Genomic DNA, 17,152 nt, shown 5'->3' with positions numbered 1-17,152 from the left:
CTACAGCTACAACTATAGATACAGCTACAACTACAGATACAACTATAACTACACTACAGATACAGCTACAGCTACAACTATAGATACAGCTACAACTACAACTATAGATACAGCTACAGCTACAACTACACTACAACTACACTACAACTACACTACAACTACAACTACACTACAACTACACTACAACTACACTACACTACAACTACACTACAACACAACTACACTACAACTACACTAAAACTACACTACACTACAACTACACTGCAACTACAACTACACTACAACTACACTACAACTACACTGCAACTACAACTACAACTACACTACACTACACTATAGATACAGCTACAGCTACACTATAGATACAGCTACAGCTACAACTACAACTACACTATAGATACAGCTACAACTACAGATACAGCTACAACTGCAACTACACTACACTACACTATAGATACAGCTACAGCTACAACTATAACTACACTATAGATACAGCTACAACTACAGATACAGCTACAACTGCAACTACACTACACTACACTATAGATACAACTACACTACACTATAGATACAGATACAACTACAGATACAACTACAACTGCAACTACACTACACTACACTACACTACACTATAGATACAGTTACAACTACAGATACAGCTACAACTACAACCTCACTATAGATACAGCTACAACTACACTACACTATAGATACAGTTACAAATACAGATACAGCTACAACTATAACTACACTATAGATACAGCTACAGTTACAGATACAGCTACAACTATAACTACACTATAGATACAGCTACAAATACAGATACAGCTACAACTATAACTACACTATAGATACAGCTACACCTACAACTACAGATACAAGTACAGCTACAACTATAGATACAGCTACAACTACAACTATAGATACAGCTACAGCTACAACTATAGATACAGCTACAACTATAGATACAGCTACAACTACAACTATAGATACAGCTACAGCTACAACTATAAATACAGCTACAACTACAGATACAGCTACAACTATAGATACAGCTACAACTACACTATAGATACAGCTACAACTACACTATAGATACAGCTACAACTACACTAATGATACAGCTACAACTACACTATAGATACAGCTACAACTACAGATACAGCTACAACTACACTACAGATACAGCTACAACTACACTATAGATACACCTACAACTACACTATAGATACAGCTACAACTACACTATAGATACAGCTACAACTACATTATAGATACAGCTACAACTACAGATACAGCTACAACTACACTATAGATACAGCTACAGCTACAACTATAAATACAGCTACAACTACAACTATAGATACAGCTACAACTACAACTACACTATAGATACAGCTACAACTATAGATACAGCTACAACTACACTATAGATACAGCTACAGCTACAACTATAAATACAGCTACAACTACACTATAGATACAGCTACAACTACACTATAGATACAGCTACAGCTACAACTATAAATACAACTACAACTATAAATACAGCTACAACTACAACTACAACTACAGATACAGCTACAACTATAACTACACTATAGATACAGCTACAGCTACAACTATAGATACAGCTACAGCTACAACTATAAATACAGCTACAACTACAGATACAGCTACAACTATAGATACAGCTACAACTACACTATAGATACAGCTACAACTACACTATAGATACAGCTACAACTATAGATACAGCTACAACTACAACTATAGATACAGCTACAGCTACAACTATAGATACAGCTACAACTACAGATACAACTATAACTACACTACAGATACAGCTACAGCTACAACTATAGATACAGCTACAACTACAACTATAGATACAGCTACAGCTACAACTACACTACAACTACACTACAACTACACTACAACTACAACTACACTACAACTACACCACAACTACACTACACTACAACTACACTACAACACAACTACACTACAACTACACTAAAACTACACTACACTACAACTACACTGCAACTACAACTACACTACAACTACACTACAACTACACTGCAACTACAACTACACTACAACTACACTACAACTATACTGCAACTACAACTACAACTACACTACACTACACTATAGATACAGTTACAACTACAGATACAGATACAACTACAACTACACTATAGATACAGCTACAACTACAGATACAGATACAGCTACAACTACACTACACTATAGATACAGCTACAACTACAGATACAGCTACAACTATAACTACACTATAGATACAGCTACAACTACACTATAGATACAGCTACAGCTACAACTATAAATACAGCTACAACTACACTATAGATACAGCTACAGCTACAACTATAAATACAGCTACAACTACAGATACAGCTACAACTACACTATAGATACAGCTACAGCTACAACTATAAATACAGCTACAACTACACTATAGATACAGCTACAACTATAGATACAGCTACAACTATAACTATAGATACAGCTACAACTACACTATAGATACAGCTACAACTACACTATAGATACAGCTACAACTACACTATAGATACAGCTACAACTATAACTACACTATAGATACAGCTACAGCTACAACTATAAATACAACTACAACTATAAATACAGCTACAACTACACTATAGATACAGCTACAGCTACAACTATAAATACAACTACAACTACAGATACAGCTACAACTATAACTACACTATAGATACAGCTACAGCTACAACTATAGATACAGCTACAGCTACAACTATAAATACAGCTACAACTACAGATACAGCTACAACTATAGATACAGCTACAACTACACTATAGATACAGCTACAACTACACTATAGATACAGCTACAACTATAGATACAGCTACAACTACAACTATAGATACAGCTACAACTACAGATACAACTATAACTACACTATAGATACAGCTACAACTACACTATAGATACAGCTACAACTATAGATACAGCTACAACTACACTATAGATACAGCTACAACTACACTATAGATACAGCTACAACTATAGATACAGCTACAGCTACAACTATAGATACAGCTACAACTACAACTATAGATACAGCTACAGCTACAACTACACTACAACTACACTACAACTACACTACAACTACAACTACACTACAACTACACTACACTGCAATTACACTACAACTACAACTACACTACAACTACACTACAACACAACTACACTACAACTACACTAAAACTACACTACACTACAACTACACTGCAACTACAACTACACTACAACTACACTACAACTACACTGCAACTACAACTACAACTACACTACACTACACTATAGATACAGCTACAGATACAGATACAGCTACAACTATAACTACACTATAGATACAGCTACAACTACACTACACTATAGATACAGCTACAACCACACTACACTATAGATACAGCTACAACTATAACTACACTATAGATACAGCTACACTACACTATAGATACAGCTACAACTACACTACACTATAGATACAACTACACTACACTATAGATACAGCTACAACTACACTACACTATAGATACAGCTACAACTACAGATACAGCTACAACTATAACTACACTATAGATACAGCTACAGTTACAGATACAGCTACAACTATAACTACACTATAGATACAGCTACAAATACAGATACAGCTACAACTATAACTACACTATAGATACAGCTACACCTACAACTACAGATACAAGTACAGCTACAACTATAGATACAGCTACAACTACAACTATAGATACAGCTACAGCTACAACTATAGATACAGCTACAACTATAGATACAGCTACAACTACAACTATAGATACAGCTACAGCTACAACTATAAATACAGCTACAACTACAGATACAGCTACAACTATAGATACAGCTACAACTACACTATAGATACAGCTACAACTACACTATAGATACAGCTACAACTACACTAATGATACAGCTACAACTACACTATAGATACAGCTACAACTACAGATACAGCTACAACTACACTACAGATACAGCTACAACTACACTATAGATACACCTACAACTACACTATAGATACAGCTACAACTACACTATAGATACAGCTACAACTACACTATAGATACAGCTACAACTACAGATACAGCTACAACTACACTATAGATACAGCTACAGCTACAACTATAAATACAGCTACAACTACAACTATAGATACAGCTACAACTACAACTACACTATAGATACAGCTACAACTATAGATACAGCTACAACTACACTATAGATACAGCTACAGCTACAACTATAAATACAGCTACAACTACACTATAGATACAGCTACAACTACACTATAGATACAGCTACAGCTACAACTATAAATACAACTACAACTATAAATACAGCTACAACTACAGATACAGCTACAACTATAACTACACTATAGATACAGCTACAGCTACAACTATAGATACAGCTACAGCTACAACTATAAATACAGCTACAACTACAGATACAGCTACAACTATAGATACAGCTACAACTACACTATAGATACAGCTACAACTACACTATAGATACAGCTACAACTATAGATACAGCTACAACTACAACTATAGATACAGCTACAGCTACAACTATAGATACAGCTACAACTACAGATACAACTATAACTACACTACAGATACAGCTACAGCTACAACTATAGATACAGCTACAACTACAACTATAGATACAGCTACAGCTACAACTACACTACAACTACACTACAACTACACTACAACTACAACTACACTACAACTACACTACAACTACACTACACTACAACTACACTACAACACAACTACACTACAACTACACTAAAACTACACTACACTACAACTACACTGCAACTACAACTACACTACAACTACACTACAACTACACTGCAACTACAACTACACTACAACTACACTACAACTACACTGCAACTACAACTACAACTACACTACACTACACTATAGATACAGTTACAACTACAGATACAGATACAACTACAACTACACTATAGATACAGCTACAACTACAGATACAGATACAGCTACAACTACACTACACTATAGATACAGCTACAACTACAGATACAGCTACAACTATAACTACACTATAGATACAGCTACAACTACACTATAGATACAGCTACAGCTACAACTATAAATACAGCTACAACTACACTATAGATACAGCTACAGCTACAACTATAAATACAGCTACAACTACAGATACACCTACAACTACACTATAGATACAGCTACAGCTACAACTATAAATACAGCTACAACTACACTATAGATACAGCTACAACTATAGATACAGCTACAACTATAACTATAGATACAGCTACAACTACACTATAGATACAGCTACAACTACACTATAGATACAGCTACAACTACACTATAGATACAGCTACAGCTACAACTATAAATACAACTACAACTATAAATACAGCTACAACTACACTATAGATACAGCTACAGCTACAACTATAAATACAACTACAACTACAGATACAGCTACAACTATAACTACACTATAGATACACCTACAGCTACAACTATAGATACAGCTACAGCTACAACTATAAATACAGCTACAACTACAGATACAGCTACAACTATAGATACAGCTACAACTACACTATAGATACAGCTACAACTACACTATAGATACAGCTACAACTATAGATACAGCTACAACTACAACTATAGATACAGCTACAACTACAGATACAACTATAACTACACTATAGATACAGCTACAACTACACTATAGATACAGCTACAACTATAGATACAGCTACAACTACACTATAGATACAGCTACAACTACACTATAGATACAGCTACAACTACACTATAGATACAGCTACAACTATAGATACAGCTACAACTACAACTATAGATACAGCTACAACTACAGTTACAACTATAACTACACTATAGATACAGCTACAACTACACTATAGATACAGCTACAACTATAGATACAGCTACAACTACACTATAGATACAGCTACAACTACACTATAGATACAGCTACAACTATAGATACAGCTACAGCTACAACTATAGATACAGCTACAACTACAACTATAGATACAGCTACAGCTACAACTACACTACAACTACACTACAACTACACTACAACTACAACTACACTACAACTACACTACACTGCAATTACACTACAACTACAACTACACTACAACTACACTACAACACAACTACACTACAACTACACTAAAACTACACTACACTACAACTACACTGCAACTACAACTACACTACAACTACACTACAACTACACTGCAACTACAACTACAACTACACTACACTACACTATAGATACAGCTACAGATACAGATACAGCTACAACTATAACTACACTATAGATACAGCTACAACTACACTACACTATAGATACAGCTACAACTACACTACACTATAGATACAGCTACAACTATAACTACACTATAGATACAGCTACACTACACTATAGATACAGCTACAACTACACTACACTATAGATACAACTACACTACACTATAGATACAGCTACAACTACACTACACTATAGATACAGCTACAACTACAGATACAGCTACAACTATAACTACACTATAGATACAGCTACAGTTACAGATACAGCTACAACTATAACTACACTATAGATACAGCTACAGATACAGATACAGCTACAACTACAACTACACTATAGATACAGCTACAACTACAGATACAGCTACAACTATAACTACACTATAGATACAGCTACAGTTACAGATACAGCTACAACTATAACTACACTATAGATACAGCTACAGTTACAGATACAGCTACAACTATAACTACACTATAGATACAGCTACAGATACAGATACAGCTACAACTACAACTACACTATAGATACAGCTACAACTACACTACACTATAGATACAACTACAACTACAGATACAGCTACAACTACAACTACAGATACAGATACAACTACAACTACACTATAGATACAACTACAACTACAGATACAGATACAGCTACAACTACACTATAGATACAGCTACAACTACACTATAGATACAGATACAACTACACTACAACTACACTACAACTACACTGCAACTACAACTACAACTACACTACACTACACTATAGATACAGCTACAGATACAGATACAGCTACAACTACAACTACAACTACAGATACAGCTACAACTACACTACACTATAGATACAGATACAACTACAGATACAGCTACAACTGCAACTACACTACACTACACTACACTACACTATAGATACAGTTACAACTACAGATACAGCTACAACTACAACCTCACTATAGATACAGCTACAACTACACTACACTGTAGATACAGCTACAAATACAGATACAGCTACAACTACAACTACACTATAGATACAGCTACAACTACACTACACTATAGATAAAGCTACAACTACACTACACTATAGATACAGCTACAACTACAGATACAGCTACAACTATAACTACACTATAGATACAGCTACAGTTACAGATACAGCTACAACTACAACTACACTATAGATACAGCTACAGCTACAGATACAGCTACAACTATTACTACACTATAGATACAGCTACAACTACAGATACAGCTACAACTACAACTACACTATAGATACAGCTACAACTACAGATACAGCTACAACTATTACTACACTATAGATACAGCTACAACTACAGATACAGCTACAACTACAACTACACTATAGATACAGCTACAGCTACAGATACAGCTACAACTACACTATAGATACAGCTACAACTACACTACACTATAGATACAGCTACAACTATAACTACACTATAGATACAGCTACAACTACAGATACAGCTACAACTATAACTACACTATAGATACAGCTACAACTACAACTACAGATAAACCTACAACTACACTATAGATACAGCTACAACTACAACTACACTACAGCTACAGCTACAGATACAGATAGAGCTACAACTACAACTACACATCAACTACACTATAGATACAGCTACAACTACAACTACACTACAACTACACTACAGCTACAACTACAACTACAACTACACTAAAGATACAGCTACAGCTACAACTACAGCTACAACTACAACTACAACTACAACTACACTACAGATACAGCTACAGCTACAACTACACATCAACTACACTATAGATACAGCTACAACTACAGATACAGCTACAACTATAACTACACTATAGATACAGCTACAACTACAACTACAGATACAAGTACAACTACACTATAGATACAGCTACATCTACAACTACACTACAGCTACAGCTACAGATACAGATAGAGCTACAAATACAACTACAACTACACATCAACTACACTATAGATACAGCTACAGCTACAACTACACTACAGCTACAACTACAACTACAACTACACTATAGATACAGATACAGCTACAACTACAGCTACAGCTACAACTACAACTACAACTACAATATAGATACAGCTACAGCTACAACTATAGATACAGCTACAACTATAACTACACTATAGATACAGCAACAGCTACAACTATAGATACAGCTACAACTACACTATAGATACAGCTACAACTACACTATAGATACAGCTACAGCTACAACTATAAATACAGCTACAACTACAGATACAGCTACAACTATAACTACACTATAGATACAGCTACAGCTACAACTATAGATACAGCTACAGCTACAACTATAAATACAGCTACAACTACAGATACAGCTACAACTATAGATACAGCTACAACTACAACTATAGATACAGCTACAGCTACAACTATAGATACAGCTACAACTACAGATACAACTATAACTACACTACAGATACAGCTACAGCTACAACTATAGATACAGCTACAACTACAACTATAGATACAGCTACAGCTACAACTATAAATACAGCTACAACTACAGATACAGCTACAACTATAGATACAGCTACAACTACAACTACAGATACAGCTACAGCTACAACTATAGATACAGCTACAACTACAGATACAACTATAACTACACTACAGATACAGCTTGAACTATAACTACACTATAGATACAGCTACAACTACACTATAGATACAGCTACAACTACACTATAGATGCAGCTACAACTACACTATAGATACAGCTACAACTACACTATAGATACAGCTACAGCTACACTATAGATACAGCTACAACTACACTATAGATACAGCTACAACTACACTATAGATACAGATACAGCTATAACTACACTATAGATACAGCTACAACTACACTATAGATACAGCTACAACTACACTATAGATACAGCTACAACTACAGATACAGCTTGAACTATAACTACACTACAGATACAGCTACAACTACAACTACAGCTTGAACTATAACTACACTATAGATACAGCTACAACTACAGATACAGCTTGAACTATAACTACACTATAGATATAGCTACAACTACAACTACAGCTACAACTACAACTACACTATAGATACAGCTACAGCTACAGATACAGATAGAGCTACAACTACAACTACACATCAACTACACTATAGATACAGCTACAACTACAACTACACTACAACTACACTACAGCTACAACTACAACTACAACTACACTAAAGATACAGCTACAGCTACAACTACAGCTACAACTACAACTACAACTACAACTACACTATAGATACAGCTACAGCTACAACTACACTATAGATACAGATACAGCTACAACTACAGCTACAGCTACAACTACACATCAACTACACTATAGATACAGCTACAACTACAGATACAGCTACAACTATAACTACACTATAGATACAGCTACAACTACAACTACACTATAGATACAGCTACAACTACAACTACACTATAGATACAGCTACAACTACAACTACAGATACAAGTACAACTACACTATAGATACAGCTACAACTATAACCTCGATATAGATACAGCTACAACTACAACTACAGCTACAACTATAACTACACTATAGATACAGCTACAACTACAACTACAGATAAACCTACAACTACACTATAGATACAGCTACAACTACAACTACACTACAGCTACAGCTACAGATACAGATAGAGCTACAACTACAACTACACATCAACTACACTATAGATACAGCTACAACTACAACTACACTACAACTACACTACAGCTACAACTACAACTACAACTACACTAAAGATACAGCTACAGCTACAACTACAGCTACAACTACAACTACAACTACAACTACACTACAGATACAGCTACAGCTACAACTACACATCAACTACACTATAGATACAGCTACAACTACAGATACAGCTACAACTATAACTACACTATAGATACAGCTACAACTACAACTACAGATACAAGTACAACTACACTATAGATACAGCTACAACTACAACTACACTACAGCTACAGCTACAGATACAGATAGAGCTACAAATACAACTACAACTACACATCAACTACACTATAGATACAGCTACAGCTACAACTACACTACAGCTACAACTACAACTACAACTACACTATAGATACAGATACAGCTACAACTACAGCTACAGCTACAACTACAACTACAACTACAATATAGATACAGCTACAGCTACAACTATAGATACAGCTACAACTATAACTACACTATAGATACAGCAACAGCTACAACTATAGATACAGCTACAACTACACTATAGATACAGCTACAACTACACTATAGATACAGCTACAGCTACAACTATAAATACAGCTACAACTACAGATACAGCTACAACTATAACTACACTATAGATACAGCTACAGCTACAACTATAGATACAGCTACAGCTACAACTATAAATACAGCTACAACTACAGATACAGCTACAACTATAGATACAGCTACAACTACAACTATAGATACAGCTACAGCTACAACTATAGATACAGCTACAACTACAGATACAACTATAACTACACTACAGATACAGCTACAGCTACAACTATAGATACAGCTACAACTACAACTATAGATACAGCTACAGCTACAACTATAAATACAGCTACAACTACAGATACAGCTACAACTATAGATACAGCTACAACTACAACTACAGATACAGCTACAGCTACAACTATAGATACAGCTACAACTACAGATACAACTATAACTACACTACAGATACAGCTTGAACTATAACTACACTATAGATACAGCTACAACTACACTATAGATACAGCTACAACTACACTATAGATACAGCTACAACTACACTATAGATACAGCTACAACTACACTATAGATACAGCTACAGCTACACTATAGATACAGCTACAACTACACTATAGATACAGCTACAACTACACTATAGATACAGCTGCAACTACAGATACAGCTTGAACTATAACTACACTACAGATACAGCTACAACTACAACTACAGCTTGAACTATAACTACACTATAGATACAGCTACAACTACAGATACAGCTTGAACTATAACTACACTATAGATATAGCTACAACTACAACTACAGCTACAACTACAACTACACTATAGATACAGCTACAGCTACAGATACAGATAGAGCTACAACTACAACTACACATCAACTACACTATAGATACAGCTACAACTACAACTACACTACAACTACACTACAGCTACAACTACAACTACAACTACACTAAAGATACAGCTACAGCTACAACTACAGCTACAACTACAACTACAACTACAACTACACTATAGATACAGCTACAGCTACAACTACACTATAGATACAGATACAGCTACAACTACAGCTACAGCTACAACTACACATCAACTACACTATAGATACAGCTACAACTACAGATACAGCTACAACTATAACTACACTATAGATACAGCTACAACTACAACTACACTATAGATACAGCTACAACTACAACTGCACTATAGATACAGCTACAACTACAACTACAGATACAAGTACAACTACACTATAGATACAGCTACAACTACAACTACACTACAGCTACAGCTACAGATACAGATAGAGCTACAAATACAACTACAACTACACATCAACTACACTATAGATACAGCTACAGCTACAACTACACTACAACTACAACTACAACTACACTATAGATACAGCTACAGCTACAGCTACAACTACAACTACACTATAGATACAGCTACAGCTACAGCTACAACTACAACTACAACTACAACTACAACTACAATATAGATACAGCTACAGCTACAACTATAGATACAGCTACAACTATAACTACACTATAGATACAGCAACAGCTACAACTATAGATACAGCTACAGCTACAACTACAACTACAATATAGATACAGCTACAGCTACAACTACAGATACAGCTACAACTACAGATACAGCTACAACTATAACTACACTATAGATACAGCTACAACTACACTATAGATACAGCTACAACTACATATACAGCTACAACTATAACTACACTATAGATACAGCTACAGCTACAACTATAGATACAGCTACAGCTACAACTATAAATACAGCTACAACTACAGATACAACTACAACTACAGATACAGCTACAACTATAGATACAGCTACAACTACAACTATAGATACAGCTACAGCTACAACTATAGATACAGCTACAACTACAACTATAGATACAGCTACAGCTACAACTATAAATACAGCTACAACTACAGATACAGCTACAACTATAGATACAGCTACAACTACAACTACAGATACAGCTACAGCTACAACTATAGATACAGCTACAACTACAGATACAACTATAACTACACTACAGATACAGCTTGAACTATAACTACACTATAGATACAGCTACAACTACACTATAGATACACCTACAACTACACTATAGGTACAGCTACAACTACACTATAGATACAGCTACAACTACACTACAGCTACAGCTACACTATAGATACAGCTACAACTACACTATAGATACAGCTACAACTACAGATACAGCTTGAACTATAACTACACTATAGATATAGCTACAACTACAACTACAGATACAACTACAACTACACTATAGATACAACTACAACTACACTACAGCTACAGCTACACTATAGATACTGCTACAACTACACTATAGATACAGCTACAACTACACTATATATACAGATACCACTACAGATACAGCTTGAACTATAACTACACTATAGATATAGCTACAACTACAACTACAGATACAACTACAACTACACTATAGATACAACTACAACTACACTACAGCTACAGCTACAGATACAGATAGAGCTACAACTACAACTACAACTACACATCAACTACACTATAGATACAGCTACAGCTACAACTACACTACAACTACACTATAGATACAGATACAGCTACAACTACAGCTACAGCTACAACTACAACTACAACTACACTATAGATACAGCTACAGCTACAACTATAGATACAGCTACAACTACAGATACAGCTACAACTATAACTACACTATAGATACAGCTACAACTACAACTATAGATATAGCTACAACTACAGATACAGCTACAACTATAGATACAGCTACAACTACAACTACACTATAGATACAGCTACAGCTACAACTATAGATACAGCTACAACTACAGACACAGCTACAACTATAACTACACTACAGATACAGCTTGAACTATAACTACACTATAGATACAGCTACACCTACACTATAGATACAGCTACAACTACAGATACAGCTACAACTACAGATACAGCTACAACTATAACTACACTATAGATACAGCTACAGCTACAACTATAGATACAGCTACACCTACAGATACAGCTACAACTATAACTACACTACAGATACAGCTTGAACTATAACTACACTATAGATACAGCTACAACTACACTATAGATACAGCTACAACTACAGATACAGCTACAGCTACAGATACAGCTACAACTATAACTACACTATAGATACAGCTACAACTATAACTACAGCTACAGCTACAACTACAGCTACAACTACACTATAGATACAACTATAGATACACTATAGATACAGCTACAACTACACTACAGCTACAACTATAGATACACTATAGATACAGCTACAACTACAGCTACAGCTACACTATAGATTCAGCTACACTATAGATTCAGCTACACTATAGATTCAGCTACACTATAGATACAGCTACACTATAGACACAGCTACATCTACAACTACATCTACCCCTAAAGACATGTGGTTCTGCCTTGTTGAGTTGCTGTTATTAACTTGATGTGAGGGGATGCACGTTTCTATGTTGAAGTCTCAGAGGTATATTCGTCTGTCATGTTGTATTGATGTTACAGGTGAGACTACGTCTCTGTGTCAGACGGCAACCTTGTCCCCACACAATGCAGTACTGTTGAGAAGAGCTCTCTAGGCCCATATCAACACCTACAACTACAACTACAGATACAGATACAGACACAGACACAGATACAGATACAGATACAGTACTGTTGAGAAGAGCTCTCTAGGCCCATATCAACACCTACAACTACAGATACAGATACAGATACAGATACAGATACAGATACAGCTACAACTACAACTACAACTACACTATAGATACAGCTACAGCTACAACTACACTATAGATACAGCTACAACTACAGATACAGCTACAACTATAACTACACTATAGATACAGCTACAACTACAGATACAGATACAGATACAGATACAGCTACAGCTACAACTATAGATACAGCTACAACTACAGATACAGCTACAACTATAACTACACTATAGATACAGCTACAGCTACAACTATAGATACAGCTACAACTACAGATACAGCTACAACTACAGATACAGCTACAACTATAGATACAGCTACAACTACAGATACAGCTACAACTATAACTACACTATAGATACAGCTACAACTACAACTATAGATACAGCTACAACTATAGATACAGCTACAACTATAGATACAGCTACAACTATAACTACACTATAGATACAGCTACAGCTACAACTATAGATACAGCTACACCTACAGATACAGCTACAACTATAACTACACTACAGATACAGCTTGAACTATAACTACACTATAGATACAGCTACAACTACACTATAGATACAGCTACAACTACACTATAGATACAACTACACTACAGATACAGCTACAACTATAGATACAACTACACTACAGATACAGCTACAACTATAGATACAACTACACTACAGATACAGCTACAACTATAGATACAGCTACAACTACAGATACAGCTTGAACTATAACTACACTATAGATACAGCTACAACTACAGATACAGCTTGAACTATAACTACACTATAGATACAGCTACAACTATAGATACACTATAGATACAGCTTGAACTATAACTACACTATAGATACAGCTTGAACTATAACTACACTATAGATACAGCTACAACTACACTACACTATAGATACAGCTTGAACTATAACTACACTATAGATACAGCTACAACTACAGATACACTATAGATACAGCTTGAACTATAACTACACTATAGATACAGCTTGAACTATAACTACACTATAGATACAGCTACAACTACACTATAGATACAGATACCACTACAGATACAGCTACAACTATAACTACACTATAGATACAGCTACAACTACAACTACAGATACAACTACAGATACAACTACACTACAACTACACTACAACTACACTATAGATACAACTATAGATACACTATAGATACAGCTACAACTACACTACAGCTACAACTACACTACAGCTACAACTATAGATACAGCTACACTATAGATACAGCTACAGATACAGTGGCCCCGTGTAGCTCAGTTGGTAGAGCATGGCGCTTGGAACGCCAGGGTTGTGGGTTCATTTCCCACGGGGGGCCAGTACAAAAAAAGTATGAATGTATGTACTTGTAAGTCGCTCTGGATAAGAGCGTCTGCTAAATGACTTAAATGTAAATGTAAATGTAAACTATACACTATAGATACAGCTACAACTACAGCTACAGCTACACTATAGATTCAGCTACACTATAGATTCAGCTACACTATAGATTCAGCTACACTACAGCTACAGCTACACTATAGATTCAGCTACACTATAGATTCAGCTACACTATAGATTCAGCTACACTATAGATACAGCTACACTATAGACACAGCTACATCTACAACTACATCTACCCCTAAAGACATGTGGTTCTGCCTTGTTGAGTTGCTGTTATTAACTTGATGTGAGGGGATGCACGTTTCTATGTTGAAGTCTCAGAGGTATATTCGTCTGTCATGTTGTATTGATGTTACAGGTAAGACTACGTCTCTGTGTCAGACGGCACCCTTGTCCCCACACAATGCAGTACTGTTGAGAAGAGCTCTCTAGGCCCATATCAACACCTACAACTACAACTACAGATACAGATACAGATACAGATACAGATACAGATACAGACACAGATACAGATACAGATACAGACACAGACACAGATACAGATACAGATACAGATACAGATACAATGCAGTACTGTTGGGAAGAGGTCTATAGGCCCATATCAACACATACAACTACAGATACAGATACAGATACAGATACAGATACAGACACAGATACAGATACAGAAACAACTACAGATACAGATACAACTACAGATACAGATACAGATACAGATACAAATACAGATACAGATACAGATACAGACACAGATACAGATACAACTACAGATACAGATACAACTACAGATACAGATACAGACACAGATACAGATACAGACACAGATACAGATACAGATACAGATACAGATACAGATACAGATACAACTACAGATACAGATACAGATACAGATACAACTACAACTACAACTACAACTACAACTACAGATACAGATACAACTACAGATACAGATACAGATACAGATAGAGATACAGATACAGATACAGATACAGATACAGACACAGATACAGATACAGATACAGATACAGATACAAATACAGATACAACTACAACTACAGATACAGA

General features: G+C 35.6%; 1 non-coding gene across 1 annotated transcript; it reads left to right on the top strand.

Annotated features, from left to right (window-relative positions):
* Window positions 1-15,947: 15,947 nt before the first annotated feature.
* On the top strand, window positions 15,948-16,023 carry trnap-ugg (transfer RNA proline (anticodon UGG)). The gene has a single exon. It is a non-coding gene; the product is annotated as a tRNA-Pro (tRNA).
* The last annotated feature ends 1,129 nt before the right edge of the window (window positions 16,024-17,152 follow it).

Source organism: Salvelinus fontinalis, unplaced genomic scaffold (assembly GCF_029448725.1).
Source record: "Salvelinus fontinalis isolate EN_2023a unplaced genomic scaffold, ASM2944872v1 scaffold_0229, whole genome shotgun sequence".
NCBI classification, from domain to species: domain Eukaryota; kingdom Metazoa; phylum Chordata; class Actinopteri; order Salmoniformes; family Salmonidae; genus Salvelinus; species Salvelinus fontinalis.
The sequence above is the reverse complement of the archived record's forward strand: the minus strand, read 5'-3'. Positions and strand labels throughout refer to the sequence as shown.